The sequence below is a fragment of the Salvelinus alpinus genome, chromosome 32, assembly GCF_045679555.1.
Source record: "Salvelinus alpinus chromosome 32, SLU_Salpinus.1, whole genome shotgun sequence".
NCBI lineage: Eukaryota > Metazoa > Chordata > Actinopteri > Salmoniformes > Salmonidae > Salvelinus > Salvelinus alpinus.
The window spans coordinates 11,579,545-11,602,470 of NC_092117.1; the positions used below are offsets into that span (position 1 = coordinate 11,579,545).

At 42.0% G+C, this 22,926-nt stretch overlaps 1 protein-coding gene across 2 annotated transcripts in view; it reads right to left on the bottom strand.

Annotated features, from left to right (window-relative positions):
- tjap1 (tight junction associated protein 1 (peripheral)) overlaps positions 1-22,926 on the bottom strand; it is a 75,156-nt gene that overhangs the window by 39,460 nt on the left and 12,770 nt on the right. The window lies entirely within an intron of this gene.

Consider the following 22,926-nt stretch of genomic DNA (forward strand, 5'->3'; position numbering starts at 1 on the left):
AGAAAGTCAATGAGACGAAGCTATGAAAGTATTTCCAGCGTTAAAATGTGTGCTACTGCGGATTGGACAAGGTTCAGAGTACCCCTTGGTTGCTGCGTAGATTAAATACTGTAGCCCACAGGTTACCTCAATGACATATTTTGCTTCATGCTCAAGTCATGAACAAAAAAAATGTAAGTCTTAGAAAATAAAATGTTCAGCACTGCAGTGGGCCATAGACTACAGCAGGGTTCTCTAACTGGTGGTCTGCGTCTTTAAATGTATTTCTCTATTTTCATTGGACACAAAAGATAGTAGAAACACCAGGAAATCAGCTCAGAGTGATTTTAATTTAATAAATCTGTTCAAGTATTCCCAAACATAAGAGACGTGATCTTATACAAACTGTAAGCAAGGTTTGAAATTTTTTTTGGGGGGTCAAATATTATATCCGTTGAGTCTTCTTGCGGTCAATCTGCAGTCTACAAATTATTTGTAATTATTTTCCGACCCCCTGACCATCCACTCAAGAAGATTTTCCCCTCATTCTCCAACTCAGTCTTTCAGAATTATTTACAGACAACACAAAACACTGTTCATCGTCAGCCTAAAACATCTTGATTATTGTCCAGTCATATGGTGTGTGCAAAGCTGTCAAAGGCCGGCTACTTTGAAGAATCTCAAATATATTTTGATTTGTTCAACACTTTTTTGGTTACTACATGATTCCATGTGTTTTTTCCATAGTTTTATGCCTTCACTATTATTCAACAATGTAGAAATTAGTAAAAAATTAAGAAAAACCCTTGAATGAATAGGTGTGTCCAAACTTTTGACTGGTACTGTAGTTAAGCTGCAGCTGGCCCAGAACAGAGCACACATCTTGCTCTTCATTATAATCAGAGGGTTAATATTAATGAGTAAAGACTGACTGTCATTCTTGTTTTTATAAGAAACAATGTGTTGGAAATTCCAAATTGTTTGCATAGTCAACTGACACACACGCTTATCCCACCAGACATGCCACCAGGGGTCTTTTCACAGTCCCCAGGTCCAGAACAAATTCAAGAAAACGTACAATATTATACAGAGCCATGAGTGCAAGGAACTCTTCCATCTTATATAGCACAAGTGAACAGCAAACCTGGTTTCAAAAGACAAATAAAGCAACCTCAAGGCACAACGCCTCTCCCCCATGTGACCTACTTGTTGTGTGAATGTACTGACATGTATGTGTAACTGATAGACGCACGCGTCCTTTGTAATGACTTTTCTTTTCGTGTCCAACCCCGGTAATACTAACTGTCGCCATTGGTGTCGGCTAATGGGGATCCTAATAAATCAAAAACACCCGAAGCTAGGATATAATTAAAAACATCAGGTGGAATGTCAGTTCAAATGTCAGCAGCTGTCTTCTGACTGGGAGACACTGCTCTGTTCACAGTAGGCCTACATGGATAAATCACAGATCATAACGCAAGAGTGAGAGGGGAATGAACTGTACTGTGCTATGCATGTGGGGGAGTAACAAGAAAATATGCAAATCCCTTTAAGTATCATCAACAAGACACCACAAGAGAGAACAAAATGCATTTCAGTCATATTGGATGTGGAACTAAGTAGTGAGCAGGAGGATTGGATCTAGTTTATCCATGTTGCTTTATATGAGACATGAAGAAGAATTGTAAATATCATACATGTGATGGATCAATCTGCATCGAAACGGATCAATTTTTTCTGACTGCTCTTCGGTAGACTGCAGAGAGAAGTCAGCAGCCACTTAAAATGGGGCCTGTCAGTGAGAGCTGCCATGGGCCTATTCCTCCTGAATGCACCATATTGCATCACCTTCGTAGAGCACAGGCTCAAACAGATGGACAGACCGGCCTGGACGGAGACAGTGGACACAGCCGAGAGATGACTGACAGTCTTCCATACTACAGTGACATTAGTTCCTCGGCCAGGGCTCAGGACATGTTTGAGTTATGGGGGCCTGAGGGCTGAGGTGCAGAGGGAACGTCCGGCTGGGTCTGGGAGATGTCAGATCACTGTGTGGCAGCCTCCTCACTCTCAGGTCATGGCTTCCTGTCTCCCCAAGGAACATACAGTATGGCACCAGGCAGCAGGCTCCACACAGGAACCACACAGTGGCAAAGAGCGGAGTCACTGGCTGACTGAATGACTGACTGTACAGCACATTTCGAGAGAGCGGCATCCTTAGTACATGCTAGATGAATTGAACTATTCTTTAATTGTATTTTACCACAATGGAACGTCTCGAAATGACCTTGGATTTCATATTCTGTTCAAAACTACCACGCAATCAACTGTGAGGATAGAAGTGTGATTTTCGAGATTCAAATCAACTTCGAAATCCTTTGTCATTTGTAGGAAATAGAAAATAACATGTATAAAAACCACAAACGAGAACAATGAATCAAACACTGTTTACCGGGGAAACTATTACCAAGAGGCTGACAGGTGTGTTTAATTACTGCCGCGTTGACGCTGGTTGGAGGAAACTCTAATGCAGTTTACAGCTTTGAACCATGGTAATTATTTTCCTTTGCCTATTACATTGAAGCTTAAAGGGGCAATCTGCAGTTGAAACGATAACAAAGCACTTTCCCCGTCTCTGTTCTGTTAAAAAGCTGAGGGATGGGCCTGGAGAAATGTAACCACTCTCAGATTCATAGACAGAGCTATGGATGCAAGAATTGACCATCCATGATATTAACATGATCGTTTTAACTATGTTTTCAGGCTATATAGTGTTTGTTTACATTTGCTTTGTTTATAAGCTTGTTTTACTCCAATGTTTGTATTTTGGGTTCTCATGGAGCATGACAGTTGAACTAAGCTCATGAGGCATTTATAAAAATTATATTCTTCAAGAATCAAATGGGTATTAGGGATGCAAACGTCGGTACATTTTGATGCCAACTAACTGACCCTCATTAACCAGTCACATTTTTCCCAAACAGTAAAATGATGTGAACAGAAAATACTTGTATGCATACAAGGAAAGGACATTTTTCATTTCGAGCTTAATGTAAACATGCAACAATAGCCAGCCTATCGTATTACAGTCAAAATGCTATAGCCTATTATTGAACATTCAACTCATGTAATGAAGCAACTAATAAACACGGCATTTTCTTTTCTCAAAATGCAATTTGCGGGTTCTAAACAGGGCACCTAATGCAAGCGGTGAGAGATGAAAATCTTAGTTAGAAACTTAGAAAGATGGGGAATCTAATAGTAACAACTAGGATGGGTTGCTAATATGACTAGGATTGTGCCTTTCGCTTCTAGACAACAAAGTTAATATGAAAACCAGTAGAACAGGAGAGAAATGCTGGTTATTGGCATGAGGGAGTCTTGCATTCACGTTTCTATGGATGGATTTTGGCAAGGCTACTTTGAAACAAGCTAATGCCTGATTATTTGAAGTCAAGTAAAATGTTCAGGTTTCAAACAAGTACACTGCCTCAAGCTCCCATTGGAAAGTGGTGGGTGATGTGCCGATAGCCTGACTACTGTTGACTATAGCCTATGCCAGGGGTATCCAACCTTTTCTAGCATGAGAGCAACTTCAAAAGAAATAAAACATGTCGTTAGCTTTCAAATTAGGCTCATTCTTCTCTTCCCCGGATCTTTAGTGCACTACTTACTCTTGTACACTGTTTTCTGTCAATATACCTAGTAAAATAAATGGTTCATAACAACTATTTATTTATTTAAAAACTTTATCATCTAGGCAAGTCAGTTAAGAACAAATTCTTATTTACAATTACGGCCTACCAGAAGGCCTCCTGCGGGGACAGGGGCTGGATGTAATTAAAAAAATATATATATATAGGACAACACACACATCACGACAAGAGACACAACATAACACTACATAAAGAGAGACATAGCATGGTAGCAACACAACATGACAACATGGTAGCAAACATGGCAGCAGCCCATAACATGGTACAAACATTACTGGGCACAGACAACAGCACATAGGGCAAGAAGGTAGACAACAATACATCACGCAAAGCAGCCACAACTGTCAGTAAGCGTGTCCATGATTGAGTCTTTGAATGAAGAGACGGAGATAAAACTGTCTAGTTTTGAGTGTTTTTTTGCAGCTCGTTCCAGTCGCTAGCTGCTGCGAACTGAAAAGATGAGCAATCCAGGGATGTGTGTGCTTTTGGGACCTTTAACAGAATGTGACTGCTGTACGTGGAGGATGAGGGATGCAGTAGATATCTCAGATAGGGGGGAGTGAGGCCTAAGAGGGTTTTATAAATAAGCATCAACCAGTGGGTCTTGAAACAGGTATACAGAGATGACCAGTTTACAGAGAAGTAGAGTGCAGTGATGTGTCCTATAAGGAGCATTAGTGGTGTAACAGTAAAGCCTCTGTCCCTCTCCTCACCCCTACCTGGGCTCAAACCAGGGACCTTCTGCACACATCAACAACTGCCTCCCACGAAGCTTCATTACCCATCGCTCCACAAAAGCAGCGGCCCTTGCAGAGCAAGGGGAACAACTACTTCAAGGTCTCAGCGCGAGTGACGTCACCGATTGAAACGCTATTAGCGTGCACCCCGCTAACAAGCTAGCCATTTCACACCGGTCACGGTGGCAAATCTGATGGCCAAATGGTAAAGAACATCTAGCTGCTCGAAAGCACCATTACCTTCCGATCTATAAAATACGCCTCCGTAATCTAGCATGGGTAGGATGGTCATCTGAATCAGGGTTAGTTTGGCAGCTGGGGTGAAAGAGGAGTGATTACGGTAGAGGAAACCAAGTCTAGATTTAACTTTAGCCTGCAGCTTAGATATGTGCTGAGAAAAGGACAGTCTACTGTCTAGCCATAATCCCAAGTACTTGTATGAGGTGACTACCTCAAGCTCTAAACCCTCAGAGGTAGTAATAACACCTGTGGGAGGAGGGGCATTCTTACCAAACCACATGACCTTTGTTTTGAAGGTGTTCAGAACAAGGTTAAGGGCAGAGAAAGCTTGTTGGACACTAAGAAAGCTTTGTTGTAGAGCGTTTAACACATAATCCAGGGAGGGGCCAGCTGAGTATAAGACTATCATCTGCATATAAATGGATGAGAGAGCTTCCTACTGCCTGAGCTATGTTGTTGATGTAAATTGAGAAGAGCGTGGGGCCTAGGATTGAGCCTTGGGGTACTCCCTTGGTGACAGGCAGTAGCTGAGACAGAAGATGTTCTAACATTATACACTGCACTCTGAGGTAGTTGGCAAACAAGGCTAAAGACCCCTTAGAGACACCGATACTCCTTAGCCGGCCTACAAGAACAGAATGGTCTACCGCATCAAAAGTTTTGGCCAAGTCAATAAGAATAGCAGCACAACATTGCTTAGAATCAAGGGCAAAGGTGACATCATTGAGGACCTTTAAGGTTGCAGTGACACCAGATTGCATACCAGAGAGAATACTATAGACATCAAGAAAGCCAGTCAGTTGATTATTGACAAGTTAACACTTTTGGTAAACAGGGCAAAATATAAAATAGGCCTATAACAGTTAGGATCAGCTTGATCTCCCCCTTAAAGGATGAACCGTGCCTGCCTTCCAAGCAATGTGAACTTCCCCAGAGAGGAGAGACAGGTTAAAAAAGGTCAGAGATAGGCTTGGCGATGATAGGGGCAGCAACATTAAAGAAGAAAGGCTCTAATCCATCTGACCCAGATGTTTTTGGGGGGTAAAGTTTTAGGAGCACCTCGGACTCAGTGACCGCCTGCAGGGAGAAACTTTGTAGCGGGGCAGGGGGAAAATAGGGAGGAGCATTGGGGACAGTCGCATTAGAAGGGGTGGGAGATGAGGAAATGTTGGACGGGCAAGGAGGCATGGCTGAGTCAAATTGTAATCCTGACTTAATGAAGTGGTGATTAAAGAGCTCAGCCATGTGCTTCATGTCAGTAACAACCACATCATCAACTTTAAGGGACATGGGCAGCTGTGAGGAGGAGGGTTTATTCTCCAGATCTTTAACGGTTTTCCAGAACTTCTTGGGGTTAGACCCAGAGAGAGAACTGCTTCTGAAAGTAACTAACTTTGGCCTTCCGGATAGCCTGAGTGCACTTATTTCTCATTTGCCTGAACGAGAGCCAGTCAGATTGAGTATGCATGTGCCGAGCCTTTCGCAAAACGCAATTCTTAAGGTGGAGTAACTGCAAGATCACGATTGAACCAGGGGCTGACCCTATTTTTAATTCTCATTTTCTTTATGGGGGCGTTTGTTAACAATACCACTGACAATATCAAAAAAAGAAGGTCCAAGCGCCTTCGACAGAGCATCTACATCGAGAGCATCCTGACTGGTTGCATCACTGCCTGGTACGGCAATTGCTCGGTCTCTGACCGCAAGGCACTACAGAGGGTAGTGCGTACGGCCCAGTACATCACTGGGGCTAAGCTTCCTGCCATCCAGGACCTTTACACCAAGCGGTGTCAGAGGAAGGCCCTAAGAATTGTCAAAGACCCCAGCCACCCCAGTCCATAGACTGTTCTCTCTACTACCGCATGGCAAGCAGTACCGGAGTGCCAAGTCTAGGACAAATAGGCTTCTCAACAGTTTTTACCCCCAAGCCATAAGACTCCTGAACATATAATCAAATGGTTACCCGGACTATTTGCATTGTGTGCCCCCACCCAACCCCTCTTTTTACGCTGCTGCTACTTTCTGTTGATCATATATGCATAGTCACTTCAACTATACATTCATGTACATGCTACCTCAATTGGGCCGACCAACAAATGCTCCTGCACATTGGCTAACCGGGCTATCTGCATTGTGTCCCACCCACCACCCGCCAACCCCTCCTTTACACTACTGCTACTCTCTGTTCATCATATATGCATAGTCACTTTAACCATATCTACATGTACATACTACCTCAATCAGCCTGACTAACCGGTGTCTGTATGTAGCCTCACTACTTTTATAGCCTCGCTACTGTATATAGCCTGTCTTTTTACTGTTGTTTTATTTCTTTACCTACCTATTGTTCCCCTAATACAGGCTCTAACCAATAGTGCAAAAAAGGTAAGTAAGCATTTCACTGTAAGGTCTACACCTGTTGTATTCAGCGCACGTGACAAATAAACTTTGATTTAATCAAGCTGATTCTATACCAATTTACAGAGGCCGGGTCATGAAGGAAGGCTTGCTCATTAAAGTTTTTTAGCAAGCGTCTATGACAAATCAGGACAGGTCATGTCTCTGAGCAGCCATTACGAACACAGGCTGTAAAACAGTGATCACTAAATTCAATCCAGAAAACACGACTGATACTGATCAGGATTATTTGTGAGGATAACATCAAGGAGAGTAGCCTTTTCTGGGTGTTTGGAGTCATACCTTGTGGGATTGGTAATAATCTGAGAAATATTTAGGAGTCCCAGTTTAGGTCACCTAGCAGGACAAATTCAGACTAATTGTAAGGGGCCAGGAAAGAGCTTAGGGCAGGTAGGGTACAGGCCGGTGCTGATGGAGGACGATGGCACCCAGCAACAGTCAACAAAGAGCTACTTGAAAGTTTAATACTTAAAACCAGCAAATCAAATTGTTTGGGGACAGACTTGGTGGAGACAACCAATCACCGAAGGTGATTGTTGGTAAAGATTGCCACTCCCACCTTTGGAAGATTTGTCTTGCCAAAAAAAGGTTATAACCAGGAAGGTTAACATCAGTATTCAGATCACTCCACCTTAACCACGTCTCAGTAATGACCAACACATCTGGATTGGAGCTGTGAACCCACACTTTCAATTGATCCATTTTAGGTAATAAGCTTCTAGTGTAACATGCAGAAAACCCAGGCTTTTACGAGAGCAGAAATCAGTGAAGCAGATAGTCAGAATTGGGGCTAGCAGCTATAGATGGGCCAGGGTGTACATGGACATTTCCAGATATCATCAGCAGCAGTAACACAATCAAGGCACGGCAGACGATAGGGAGAGCTCTCCAGTGTTGATTTATGACATGTGCATTAGATGGCCTTATTAATTCAGATTATTTTCCTCAAATTATGTTCTCAGTTTTATTTTTCATGATTTTAGATTTATTTTGTTTTATTCATAAAGAACAAAAGAACAAAAAACTAAATTGGATGTTCTGAGTCCATGTCAATGCTTAAATCACATCAACAACAAAAAAAGTATGCATCTGGAAGAAAACGTAAACATTTGAGTGTAATTCCCCTTTAATAGCACATCTAGCATGTGAGGAATGTGCCGGTCTAGCGATGGTTTTGTACTTGTCCTGCTCACTTCATGGCAAAGTTTGTAAATAACAAATAGATACAAATGATATACTTCCTCATGATATACTTCTGCCAGGTAAGCCTACTTTGCAGTTTACATTTAATTGAGGTTTTGGGGGTAGTATTTCTGTAAGCCCACAAAATGGTTATCACATCAACTGTCGCGCAACACAAAGACAGACAGGGGCCAATATTGCTGGAAATTAATTGGCAGATATTGTGTAAGTTTTGGCTTTTTAAGCCAATAGTTGCTAACCAGGGGTGAGATCATGTCAATGTTGATTAGATAGTAGCTGGGAGCTTGCGGTGTCTGATACTTGTGAGATTTGTTTATGACAGTTTGCGGTGGAACACATGAACATTGCATGTACACTGAACAAATATAAAACGCAACATGTAAAGTGTTGGTCCCATGTTTCATGAGCTGAAATAAAAGATCCTAGAAATGTTCCATATGCACAAAAAGCTAATTTCTCTCAGATTTTGTGCACAAATGTGTTTACATCCCTGTTAATGAGCATTTCTCCTTTGCCAAGATAATCCATCCACCTGATAGGTGTTGGATATCAAGAAGCTGATTTAAAAGCATGATCATTGCACAGGCGCACCTTGTGCTGGGGACAAAAGGCCATTCTAAAATGTACAGTTTTATCACACAACGCCACAGATGTCTCAAGTTGAGGGAGCATGCAATTGGCATTCTGACAGCAGGAATGTCCAACATAGCCGTTGCCAGACACTTTACATTTCTGTACCATAAGCCATTTCTGTACCATAAGCCAACTCCAACTTTATTTTAGAGAATATGGCAGTACGTCCAACTGGCCTCACAACCGCAAACCACGTGTATGGCGTGTGGGCGATCAACGTGTACGACAGCGTGTTCCATTCCCACCAATATCCAGCTACTTCGCAAAGCCATTCAAGAGGCCACAATCAACAGCCTGATCAACTCTATGCGAAGGAGAGTGTGTCGCACTGCATGAGGCAAATGGTGGTCACACCAGATACGGTCTGGTTTTCTGATCCACACCCCTAACTTTATTTTTTGGGGCTATCTGTAGTGTAAGTCATGTGAAATCCATAGATTAGGGCCTAATGAATTTATTTCAATTGACTGATTTCCTTTTATGAGCTATAACTCTGTAAAATCTTTGAAATTGTTGCATGTTGCGTTTATATTTTGGTTCAGTATACTTTCAGAATTGTTTGGCGAGCTACACATACAGTGGGGAGAACAAGTATTTGATACACTGCCGATTTTGCAGGTTTTCCTACTTACAAAGCATGTAGAGGTCTGTAATTTTTATCATAGGTACACTTCAACTGTGAGAGACGGAATCTAAAACAAAAATCCAGAAAATCACATTGTATGATTTTTAAGTAATTCATTTGCATTTTATTGCATGACATAAGTATTTGATCACCTACCAACCAGTAAGAATTCCAGCTCTCACAGACCTGTTAGTTTTTCTTTAAGAAGCCCTCCTGTTCTCCACTCATTACCTGTATTAACTGCACCTGTTTGAACTCGTTACCTGTATAAAAGACACCTGTCCACACACTCAATCAAACAGACTCCAACCTCTCCACAATGGCCAAGACCAGAGAGCTGTGTAAGGACATCAAGGATAAAATTTTAGACCTGCACAAGGCTGGGATGGGCTACAGGACAATAGGCAAGCAGCTTGGTGAGAAGGCAACAACTGTTGGCGCAATTATTAGAAAATAGAAGAAAATAGAAGAAGTTCAAGATGATGGTCAATCACCCTCGGTCTGGGGCTCCATGCAAGATCTCACCTCGTGGGGCATCAATGATCATGAGGAAGGTGAGGGATCAGCCCAGAACTACACGGCAGGACCTGGTCAATGACCTGAAGAGAGCTGGGACCACAGTCTCAAAGAAAACCATTAGTAACACACTACGCCGTCATGGATTAAAATCCTGCAGCGCACACAAGGTCCCCCTGCTCAAGCAGGCGCATGTCCAGGCCCGTCTGAAGTTTGCCAATGACCATCTGGATGATCCAGAGGAGGAATGGGAGAAGGTCATGTGGTCTGATGATTCAAAAATAGAGCTTTTTGGTCTAAACTCCACTCGCCGTGTTTGGAGGAAGAAGAAGGATGAGTACAACCCCAAGAACACCATCCCAACCGTGAAGCATGGAGGTGGAAACATCATTCTTTGGGGATGCTTTTCTGCAAAGGGGACAGGACGACTGCACCGTATTGAGGGGAGGATGGATGGGGCCATGTATTGCGAGATCTTAGCCAACAACCTCCTTCCCTCAGTAAGAGCATTGATGATGGGTCGTGGCTGGGTCTTCCAGCATGACAACGACCCGAAACACACAGCCAGGGCAACTAAGGAGTGGCTCCGTAAGAAGTATCTCAAGGTCCTGGAGTGGCCTAGCCAGTCTCCAGACCTGAACCCAATAGAAAATCTTTGGAGGGAGCTGAACGTCCGTATTGCCCAGCGACAGCCCCGAAACCTGAAGGATCTGGAGAAGGTCTGTATGGAGGAGTGGGCCAAAATCCCTGCTGCAGTGTGTGCAAACCTGGTCAAGAACTACAGGAAACGTATGATCTCTGTAATTGCAAACAAAGGATTCAGTACCAAATATTAAGTTCTGCTTTTCTGATGTATCAAATACTTATGTCTTGCAATAAAATGCTAATTAATTACTTAAAAATCATACAATGTGATTTTCGGGATTTTTGTTTTAGATTCCGTCTCTCACAGTTGAAGTGTACCTATGATAAAAATTACAGACCTCTACATGCTTTGTAAGTAGGAAAACCTGCAAAATCGGCAGTGTATCAAATACTTGTTCTCCCCACTGTAGGTGGGCTGCAAGCTACTGGTAACCCCTGACCTATGCACTCGAATAGCGAATGGGAGGCGCGCTTTAATTACGAGTTGAGTTTAATAAATAAAAAGAGGTCCTTTTTAAATCTTGGACATCAAAACAGTTAACACGCTATTGCATTTATAATTGCTATTTGTTGCGCAATAACTGGGCTTATAAAAGCATGTTTCACTCCAGTACCAGCTTGTGCGCTATATAAAACAGGTGATATTTTACATTAGTAGCCTAAAACATATCTTGACTTGATTGATTCAGGGGGTTGAATACCCGTGTCAGAATCACCTTTGTCAGAAATTACAGCTACAAGTCTTTCTGTGTAAGTCTAAGAGCTTTTCACACCTGGATTGTACAATATATTTTTTTTTTTATTCTTCCAGCTCTGTCAAGTTGGTTGTTAATCATTGCCATTCAACCATTTTCAAGTCTTGCCATAGATTCAAGCCGATTTAAATCAAAATTGTAACTAGGCTACATTCAGATCAGTCTAGGTAAACAACTAGTGTATATTTGGCTTTGTGTTTTAGGTTATTGTCCTGCTGAAAGGTGAATTTGTCTCCCAGTGTGTCACGTTCCTGACCTGTTTTCTGTTGTTTTGTATGTGTTTGATGGTCAGGGCGTGAGTTTTGGGTGGGCAGTCTATGTTTTCTGTTTCTATGTTGGTTATTGGTTGCCTGGTATGGCTCTCAATTAGAGGCAGGTGTTTGACGTTTCCTCTGATTGAGAGTCATATTAAGGTAGGTTGTTCTCATTGTTTGTTTGTGGGTGATTGTCTCCTGTGTCAGTATGTTACGCCACACGGGACTGTTTTCGGTTTTGTTTGTTCATTCGTTTTATGTAGTCAGTTTTCCTGTTATTGCGTTCTTCGTGTTATATGTAAGTTCGTCGCACCAGGTCTGTCTACTTCGTTTGTTGTTTTGTAAAAGTATCAAGTGTTTTTCGTGTTTGTCTTAGTCTTTATAATAAATCATTATGTATTCACAACCCGCTGCACGTTGGTCTAATCCTTGTTACTCCTCTTCGGATGAAGAGAAGGAGGAAGCCCGTTACACAGTGTCTGTTGGAAAGCAGACTGAACCAGGTTTTCCTCTAGGATTCTCTCTCTTCCGTTTCTTTTATCCTAAAGAAAAACTCCCTAGTCCTTGCCAATGCGAAGCATACCTATAAAATCATGCAGCCACCACCATGCTTGAAAATATGACGAGTGGTACTCAGTAATGTGTTGGATTTGCCCCAAACATAACACTTTTTATTCAGGACAAAAACTTTGTTTCTTTGCCACCTTTCTTGCAGTATTACTTTGTCTTTTTGCAAACGGGATGCATGTTTTGGAATATTTTTAGTCTGTACAGCCTTCCTTCTTTTCACTCAGTTAGGTTAGTATTTTGGAGTAACTACAATGTTGTTGATCCATCCTCAGTTTTCTCCTATCACAGCCATTATACTCTGTAACCATTTTAAAATCACCATTGGCCTCATGGTGAAATCCCTGAGTGGCTCCCATCCTCTGTGGCAACTGAGTTAGGAAGAGCACCTGTATCTTTGTAATGACTGGGTACATTGATACACCATCCAAAGTGTAATTATTAACTGCACCCATTTACCAATAGGTGCCCTTCTTCGCGAACCATTGGAAAACCTCCCTGGCCTTTGTGGTTGAAATTCATTGCTCGACTGACCTTAGGTAGTCATTCGAAAAGTATGTTAAACACTATTACTGCACACAGAGTGAATCCATGCAACCTATGTGACTTGTTCAGTACATTTTCACTCCTGAAAAAAAATATTATAATAAATGTCCATTTAGGCTTGCCATAAGAAAAGAGTTGAATACTTATCCACTTTGACATTATGGGGTAGTGTGTAGATCAGTGACACGAACTCTGAATTTATTCAAATTTTTTAAAATGTGGTGTGATTACTTTCTGAAGGAGCTGTACATAAGCACCAGTTTAAGAAAATGTACCTATAGACTGATAAGCATGACTGGACAAATATTTTTTCGGCGGTTAACCGATTAACATCCCTAACTGGGGATGCATTAGCTTTAGCTTTCAGAAATCAAAACACAGACCATCAAAACATCTAAGTTTTAAACCATTTCACCTGCGTTTTATATTGAAAGTCAACTGTTTCTTTCTTCAATAGAGTGATGAGGCGTGCAACTAAAGTTTTTAAATCACACAAAATACATTAGTGCAACACATTCGGCAGAAACTCGTTTTAAATCAGATGACAACAGACAGAAATGCAACGCTATTTGGCTAGCAGCCACACGAGTAAATTAGCTTACAACGGAAAAGCAAGGTATTGTTTTGCAAAAAGGATGCATGGCCATCATATTTCTAGTGTTCATCATAGAAAGTAGCCAGCTTCATTTCCTCATGTTTTGCTTGAAGTTAATCTTCACTACTAATCGGAGAAAAACTACACCTGTGATTCAATGAGGAGCGCAAATATATTTAATCCGAGTGGAGAAGTACAATTATTTATTACTCCTTTTACATACATAATTTGGAGCGAAGCCTGACTTAAACCGGGCAGAATTTACAATAAGAAATGTTTACAAAACACAGCAAGAATTTTTTCTGCGTTTTATCTTTCCTTCTCTGAGTAAAAAATGCATAATCCTGCATTAACGTGACCCCTGCCCTAAAGCGTATTGTATTCATTTATAAGTCAAGAAATGGGATGTAGCAACTGAAGATTGCCCCTTTAACTTTCTCACATTAAGACTACTAACTATGCCTTAGAATAAAGCTAAGCAACATTTGCAATTATGAAACCTTCTTGACCAGGGAACTTTGTATAATGTAGCCTACAAGTAGAAGTGTTTAAACTGTTCTGAAAAACAAGGTTCATAGTCAAGTCAATGTACCAAAATTAAGTGTAAAAATCATCGAGATGGATATTAGGCACTAAGTGCCTTAGCAGCTGAAACAATGATTCCTCCTAAAAAGATTCAACACTAATGCAGGAAGAGTGTACAAAGAAAACATGTCTTATACCGAATAACAGATCTGTCAATGTACAGTATATTTCTAGCTAGATTTAAGATTAGGCCATTGTCCAAAATTGGATCGAGTTCGCTCAAATACAAACGCTTCACATTTCAATATTCTGCTCAAGAGCCCACTCACTACAGATTGAGCCATCTGATCACATTAATTTGTGAAAATCTTAGCATTTCTACTCCGTTAAGGTTAAAGACCAGCAGAATCTTAAACGCGACCAATCCAAATGGACAGTTGAACAAGTCTATCAACTCAATGCTTTGTCTGTGAAGCTCAACAGACACTTGCTCTTTCATCCAGTGAAAATATACTAGTGAATTAGGAAAGTATTCAGACCTTTACTTTTTCCACGTTGTTACGTTACAGCCTTATTCTAAAATCGAATAAATTGTCCCCTCCAATCTACACACAATACCCCATAATGACAAAAAAAACTGATTTTTAGAAAAGTTTGCTAATTTATAAAAATCTTACAATTATTGAAATATCACATTTACATACAGTTGAAGTCGGGAAATTTACATACACCCTAGCCAAATACATTTAAACTCAGCTTTTCACAATTCCTGACATGTAATCCTTGTAAAAATTCTGTCTTAGGTCAGTCAGGTTCAGCACTTTATAAGAATGTGAAATGTCAGAATAATAGTAGAGAGAATGATTATTTCAGCTTTTATTTCTTTCATCACATTCCCAGTGGGTCAGAAGTTTACATGCACTCAATTAGTATTTGGTTGCATTGCCTATAAATTGTTTAACTTGGGTCAAACGTTTTGGGTAGCCTTCCACAAGCTTCCCACAATAAGTTGGGTGAATTTTGGCCCATTCCTCCTGACAGAGCTGGTGTAACGAAGTCAGGTTTGTAGGCCTCCTTGCTCGCACACGCTTTTTCAGTTCTGACCACAAATTTTCTATAGGTTTGAGGTCAGGGCTTTGTGATGGCCACTCCCAATACCTTGACTTTGTTGTCCTTTAGCCATTTTGGAAGTATGCTTGGGGTCATTGTCCATTTGGAAGACCCATTTGTGACCAAGCTTTAACTTCCTGACTGATGTCTTGAGATGTTGCTTCAATATATCCACAATTTTCCTCCCTCATTATGCCATCTATTTTGTGAAGTGCACCAGTCCCTCCTGCAGCAAAGCACCCCTACAACATGATGCTGCCACCCCTGTGCTTCAAGGTTGGGATGGTGTTCTTCAGCTTGCAAGCATCCCCCTTTTTCCTCCAAACATAATGATGGTCATTATGGACAAACAGTTCTATTTTTGTTTCATCAGACCAGAGGATATTTCTCAAAAAAGTACGATCTTTGTCCCCATGTGCAGTTGCAAACCGTAGTCTGGCTTTTTTGGGCGGTTTTGGAGCAGTGGCTTCTTCCTTGCTGAGCAGCCTTTCAGGTTATGTCGATATAGGACTCGTTTTACTGTGGATATAGATACTTTTGTACCCGTTTCCTCCAGCATCTTCACAAGGTCATTTGCTGTTGTTCAGCAATTGATTTGCACTTTTCGCACCAAAGTACGCTCATCTCTAGGAGACACAACGCGTCTCCTTCCTGAGCGGTATGACGCCTGCGTGGTCCCATGGTGTTTATACTTGCTCTTATACTTGTTCTATTGTTTGTACAGATGAATGTGGTACCTTCAGGCGTTTTGGCTGATTTCTTTTGATTTTCCCATGATGTCAAGCAAAGAGGCACTGAGTTTGATGGTAGGCCTTGAGATACATCCACAGGTAGCCCTCCAATTGATTCAAATGATGTCAATTAGCCTGTCAGAAGCTTTTAAAGCCATAACATCATTTTCTGGAATTGTCTAAGCTGTTTAAAAGGCACAGTCAACTTAGTGTATCTAAACTTATGACCCACTGGAATTGTGATAGATTGTCTAAACAATCGTTGGAAAAATTACTTGTGTCATGCACAAAGTAGATGTCCTAACCAACTTCCCAAAACTATAGTTTGTTAACAAGAAATTTGTGGAGTGGTTGAAAAATGAGTTTTAATGACTCCAACCTAAGTATGTAAACTTCTGACTTCCAACTAAGTATTCAGACACTTTACTAAGTACTTTGTTGAAGCGCCTTTGTCAGCGATTACAGCCTCGAGTCTCCTTGGGTATGACGCTACAAGCCTGGCACACCTGTATTTGGGGAATTTCTCTAATTCGGATACAAGTCCGTGCTCTGGCTAGGCCACTCAAGGACATTCAGAGACTTGTCCCGAAGCCACTCCTGTGTTGTCTTTATCCTGTTGGAAGCTGAACCTTTGCCCCAGTTTGTAGGTCATGAGTGCTCTGGAGTAGGTGTTCATCAAGGATCTCTGTACTTTGCTCCGTTCATCTTTCCCCTAGATCCTGACTAGTGTCCCAGTCCCCGTCGCTGAAAAACATCCCCACAGCATTATGCTGCCAGGTTCTCCAGACGTGACACTTTGCATTCAGGCCAAAGAATTCAAACCTGGTTTCTTCAGATCAGAGAATCTAGTTTGCCATGGTCTGAGTCCTTTAGATACCTTTTGGCAAACTCCAAGCGGGCTGTCATGTGCCTTTTACTAAGGAGTGGCTTCCTCTGACCATAAAGGCCTGATTGTTGGAGTGCTACAGAGATTGCTGCCCTTCTGGAAGGTTCTCCTATCTCCACAGAAGAACTCTGGAGCTCTGTCAGAGTGACCACCGGGTTCTTGGTCACCTCCCTGACCAAGGCCCTTCTCCCTCGATTGCTTAGTTTGGTCGGGCAGCCAACTCTAGGAAAAGTCTTGGTGGTTCCAAACTTCTTCCATTTCAGAATGATGGAGGCCACTGTGTTCTTGGGGACCTTCAATGCTGCAGAAATCTTTTGGTACCCTTCCCCAGGATCTGTGCCTCGACTCAATCCTGCCTCGGAGCTCTACAGACAATTCATTCGATCTCATGGTTTGGTTTTGCTCTGATATGCACTGTCAACTGTGGAACCTTATATAGACAGGTGTGTGCCTTTCCAAATCGTGTCCAATCAATTGAATTTACCACAGGTGGACTCCAATCAAGTTGTAGAAACACCTCAGGGATGATCAATGGAAACAGGATGCACCTGAGCTCAATTTCGAGTCTCATAGCAAAGGGTCTGAAAACTTATGTAAATAAGTTCTGTCTGTGCAAACAAGTCTAAGAAGCAGTTTTGATTCTTAATCCATACTTAAAATCAATTTTAGAATAAGGCTGTAACTTAACAAAATGTGGAAAAAGGGAAGGAGTCAATATTTTCCGAATGCATGTGTGTGTGTGTGTGTTTGTACGTACACGCACAAATGTTGGGCACCCCTTCAAAATTTGTGGACTCGGCTATTTCAGCTACACCAGTTGTTGACCGGTGTGTAAAATCACACACAGTCATGCAATCTGAAGAGCTGAAGAGCTCAGTGACCTTCAACGTGGCGCCATCATAGGATGCCACCTTTCCAACAAGTCAGTTCGTCAAATTTCTGCCCTGTTAGAACTACCCCGGTCAACTGTAAGTGCTGTTATTGTGAAGTGGAAATGTCTAGGAGCAACAGCGGCTCAGCCGCGAAGTGGTAGGCCACATAAGCTCACAGAACGGGACCGCAGAGTGCGTAAAAAGGAATAATGGTCTGGTGCTGTTTTTAAATGGTTGGGGCTAGGCCCCTTAGTTCCAGTGAAGGGAAGTCTTAACGCTACAGCATACAATTACATTCTAGACAATTCTGTGCTTTGTGGCAACAGCTTGGGGAAGGCCCTTTCTTGTATCAGCATGACAATGCCCCCGTGCACAAAGCGAGATACATACAGAAATGGTTTGCCGAGATCGGTGTGGAAGAACTTGATTGGCCTGCACAGAGCCCTGACCTCAACCCCATCGAACACCTTTGTGATGAATTGGAACGCAGGCAGAGTCAGGCTTAGTCGCCCAACATCAGTGTACGACCTCACTAATGCTCATGGCTGAATGGAAGCAAGTCCCTGAAGATTGGATGCTGTTATAGTAGCAAACGGGGGACCAACTCCATATTAATGCCCATGTTTTTTTTGTTCTTTTTATGAGATGCTTGACTAGCAGGTGTCCACATACTTTTAATCATGTACTGTGCCATCCTTTAATCATGGATAAAGATTCATACAAAGTTAGACACTCCATAATTTCTGTAGCCACAAAGCGTGAATCTGATTGTACCATTCCACGGATTCTGGCAGGGGTTCAAGGTATGGTTATCTAACTGGCTCAATGCAGGTTGGCCACAAAGGCCAGGTGATTCATCCCCTCTTGGACAACCTAATGCTTAGTACGTTTCATTCTTTCTGAAAGATTGAAACTGAGTCATTTTGAAAGTGTCTGAAATCCAATCTCTTCAAAACGATCATGTTTTGAAAGAACACCGACGTTAAACAATAAAGCCAATATTTGATGTGTCCGGCATAGGTCTGGCTGCCTATGAATCCTGCGGCTCCCTCTGCTTTGGTCTGCTGCCGCCGCCGCTGCTTCCATTCCTCATTATTTTTAATGAGAACGTGGAACACACCTGTAGAGCCCAGTAAGCTCAGACACAAATGATCAGCAGCACTTCACCTTGGGATTAACATTTATCACATATAACTTCTGAATCAGAGACAGCTAAATTATTCACAATCCTTCCATTAAAGGTCAATGGAGAGTCTGAGACGGAACCTGAAGGCGGACGTCACTACTGACTAAATGTACTTTTTTCTCCTCCCAAACTAGATCCGGAGTTTACCAGACTGCCATTTCCATCCCAATATAGTGCTCAATCTCCAGTGCTCCACAAATGGACAGTCTAAAAAGGGGTTATAATGGCACAGCTTGGATAACAAAATAGCGCCCCTTGTGTGCACTTCTGGTAATACTCTATACCCCGGTATGGTACAGAAACGGTATGACGGTATGAAAATATGGATACTGCACTGCAGCCTCACAAACAAGTGACACTCGGTCACACAGGGCAATTTGCACAAGCAGTGCTTAAGCGCATGAATGGTAATTCAGCTCTCAAGTTTGTGACAGCTAATAAAAGAGAGAGCAGTCCTAATTAAAATCAGTAACACCCTCTGTTCATCTCTCCTCTGCACCCCTATCCCCTTTGGGCAAAGACAGAACATTCTAATTGGTCATGGGCAGCACAGGCAAACAGAAAAAGCTGTTAAAATACATACAAACTTCTTGGCACATCAGTTGGTTACGGTCTACTATTCTGATTTAGTTATTCTCCATCTTTGACCTTCGAATGAAATTCTCTTAGACTGGCAGCCTTTCAGTAAACTATGTCCTGTGTCAGTAAACTGCTAACCGCATAACCTAGGTTGAGAGAGGATAAGACTGCAGGAAGGAGAAAAAGAAACGTCTGAGACGCCAGCCTGGTGTGCAATCCATCACCCACCCGAACGAAGTGCCCCGTCATTGAAATAAATAATATGAAGCACAAATGTCAGTCAATAATGAATAAAACCTCCATCCTTGTCATTACCTGTGAGTACTAACAGTGACACCATGATATAAAAGAATGGAGAACTAAAAAATAAATATACATGTTTTTTTTCAAAAGGGCATTTGAGTATAGCCTAATACCATGGCTGTCACTCCATCTCATTCACTATGCCAGCCAAATAACCCCTCAGAGCTTGACGGGCACGCACAGTGGTGTACATTTCACTAACTTAGTCTGCCTGTCACCAGACACAAAAATATTAGAAATTTCAGGGAGAATCTGCCATTGGTCTTTTAACTTGCACACATTTACACACACACACTATTTATTCACCACTGACCTAGGACTAATGAAAATACTGTTCACAATCACTTGTAGCAGACAGTGTATTGTAATTCAGCTTTTTTTTTAATCAAAAGGAATCAGCAATGTGCATTCATTTCCACACTGTGGATACAATCCCTGAGCAGAATAGGACAGAGTAACACAGTATCAACATTACCACTCTATCCAGCACATGCTCAACAAATCGCAGTATCATATGAATTGGAACTAAACGCTTAGGTATCCTTTTCATATCTTTTAACACCTGATTTACTTAACAAAAGGCACATCTCAATAAGTGGTCCAGGTAAGTCATGACATGGCACAAGTAAGGAGGTGGGCCTTTCCTCTGTTGTTCATCAAGCAAGCTGGGAGCCCAATGACATCACAGATTCCATTCAGACCAACTCCTTGAACGCCCGACTCCTTGTAGTTTGCAGTTGTGTCAACAACAAAAACTTCTTTACTCAAATTGTTTTTTACCCTTTAGTATGCGTGTACTTTACTGTATTGATACTTGGGATATCACTAACAGTAAAAGTTCCAAATTAAACAATAAACAAAGGCTATCAGAGCCTGGTGAATGTGGTGGTCTGTGAAGAGAGGGGGGGGAAAAACACACAAAAATCATTATGGCATGGAAGAGTACACATTTATAGGGATATTACAGCAGCAGCAACCAGCCCAGAGGAACCCTGCTGCTGGAATGCAGTGGGGGAGAAGACGAGGCGGCTGTATTACCTCTCAGAAAGGCAGTGGAGGGAAGCCGATCCACCTGCTTAGCTGAGCAATGTTACCCAAAGCCCTCGGAGGACAGATTGTGGCTCTCATCCAGGTGTGACCTCGTGTTTCTCTTTCATTACCCAACACTGAATGAGCAAACACGTACGCACATGAACACACACACACACTGCCTACCTGCACCGGCTCATGCCAATTATCTGGAAAAAGCATGGAGGCACACACACAAGTAGACCCAGTACCTTTTTAACTACACACCATACACAGCACACCCACACACTGCCTTCAGCCCAATTAGGCTAGGCCTACAGTATGTTGAGTTCTGTCGCCATTTCTCTCCCACCGTCTCATCTTCTCCTTAAATCATTAGTGGGAACAGGAGAAATGTCAGTGTCTGCTCTGAGCAAGGAGAGTATTTTTCCTCAAGACGTTCAACAGATGTTACAACAGCTTGTGATGGAGTCTAAAAGAGACACTCATACTTTGGAAACGAGACATTTGGATTCAGATGAAAAGCGGCTAAAAAGATCAAGTTAGAGAACAGAGAAGAAGAATGAGAGAAAGTGAGACACGATAAGAGAAACAGATGAGCTGAAAGACTGGTTGAAAAGCTTCAAAGAAGGATAGAATCAAAAGGAGGAGAAACATAAGTCAGTCTAACGTTTAGGCTATGGCTCAGTGCATGAGAGAGCCAGATGAATCACCTAATTTCCTTAGAGGAAGAAATCAAAGAAATCAAGAAATCAACGGCAGACCACACCCCTGCCATGTTCAAATAGGCCTACCAACCAGGTCCAACCACAAAACTACACATACTAAATGGGACAAGTGAGAACATGATGGGGAATGGGAGCAGGTAGCCTAGCGGTTAAGAGCGTTGGGCCAGTAACCGAAAGCTCGCTGGTTCGAATTAGGGCTGGGTGATATATCGAAATAATGTTTTAGCGCAATGTTCCAAATGCCTGTATCGTTTTTAATGAGTGTTTGTCTTTTTGGTCTTCCAACTCGCAAAGACACCAAGCCTCTCCCCCTGCCCCTCACATCAACGAAAAATCGTCTTCCTCTCTGACAAGCCGTTCCAACTCACTATTTGCAGTTTGGTCCAACATCGGTCATATGGACACCGAAACATTATTTGACCGTAATAGAGAACCTAACCTTTGTAACGATACCCTTTTTATGTCTCAACTCCCAAAACTTAGAGCAGAGCAGACCTTACTAAGACGGGGGTATCAATGAAAACATTTGTGGAAAATGAATGCTCAGTTTGTCACATGCGGCATTGCGCTAGCAGTATTTTTGCCATACTTACATGCTAGCTGTCTAGTCGGTGTTTAATAAATGTGCAATGATCATAAAAATACACATCTATATAAAGAATTGGCAACTCGTTCTGAGAAATATGCATCTTATCCAGGTAGGTCACTTGATTTCAACATCTAAACAAAGTGAACAGGCTGTTGTTCAAACAGTTGGAGACAGACAGGTGTATTCATAACAGCTGTACTAACTTGTCAGCAAGCAAATAGATCCAAATTGTCTAGACTTAATACACTGAGCAAAAACATAAAAACGCAACATGTAAAGTGTTGGTTAAATAAAAGACTCCAGAAATGTTCCATACGCACAAAAAGCTTATTTCCCTGAGATTTTGTGAACACATTTGTTTACATCCCTATTAGTGAGCATTTCTCCTTTGTCAAGATAACCAATCCACCTGACAGGTGTGGCATATCAAGAAGCTGATTTAAAAGCATGATCATTACACAGGTGCACCTTGTGCTGGGGGACAATAAAAGGCCACTCAGTTTTGCCACACTATAACAATTCCACAGATGTCTCAAGTTGAGGGATCATGCCATTTGCATGCTGAATGTTAATTTCTCTACCATAAACCGCCTCCAACGTAATTTCATAGAATTTGCCAGTACGTTCAACCAGCCTCACAACCGCAGACCACGTGTATGGCGGTTTGCTGACGTTAACGTTGTGAACAGAGTACCCCATGGTGGCAGTAGTATGGGCAGGCATTAGCTACGGACAACGAACAATTGTATTTTATTGATGACAATTTCAAATGCACAGAGATACCGTGACGAGGTCCTGAGCCCTGTTGTCGTGCCATTTATCCGCCGCCATCACTTGTACGACAGTGTGTTCCAGTTCCCGCCAATATCCAGCAACTTCGCAAAGCCATTGAAGAGGAGTGGGACAACATTCCACAATCAACAGCCAGATCAACTCTATGAGGAGATGTGTCACACTGC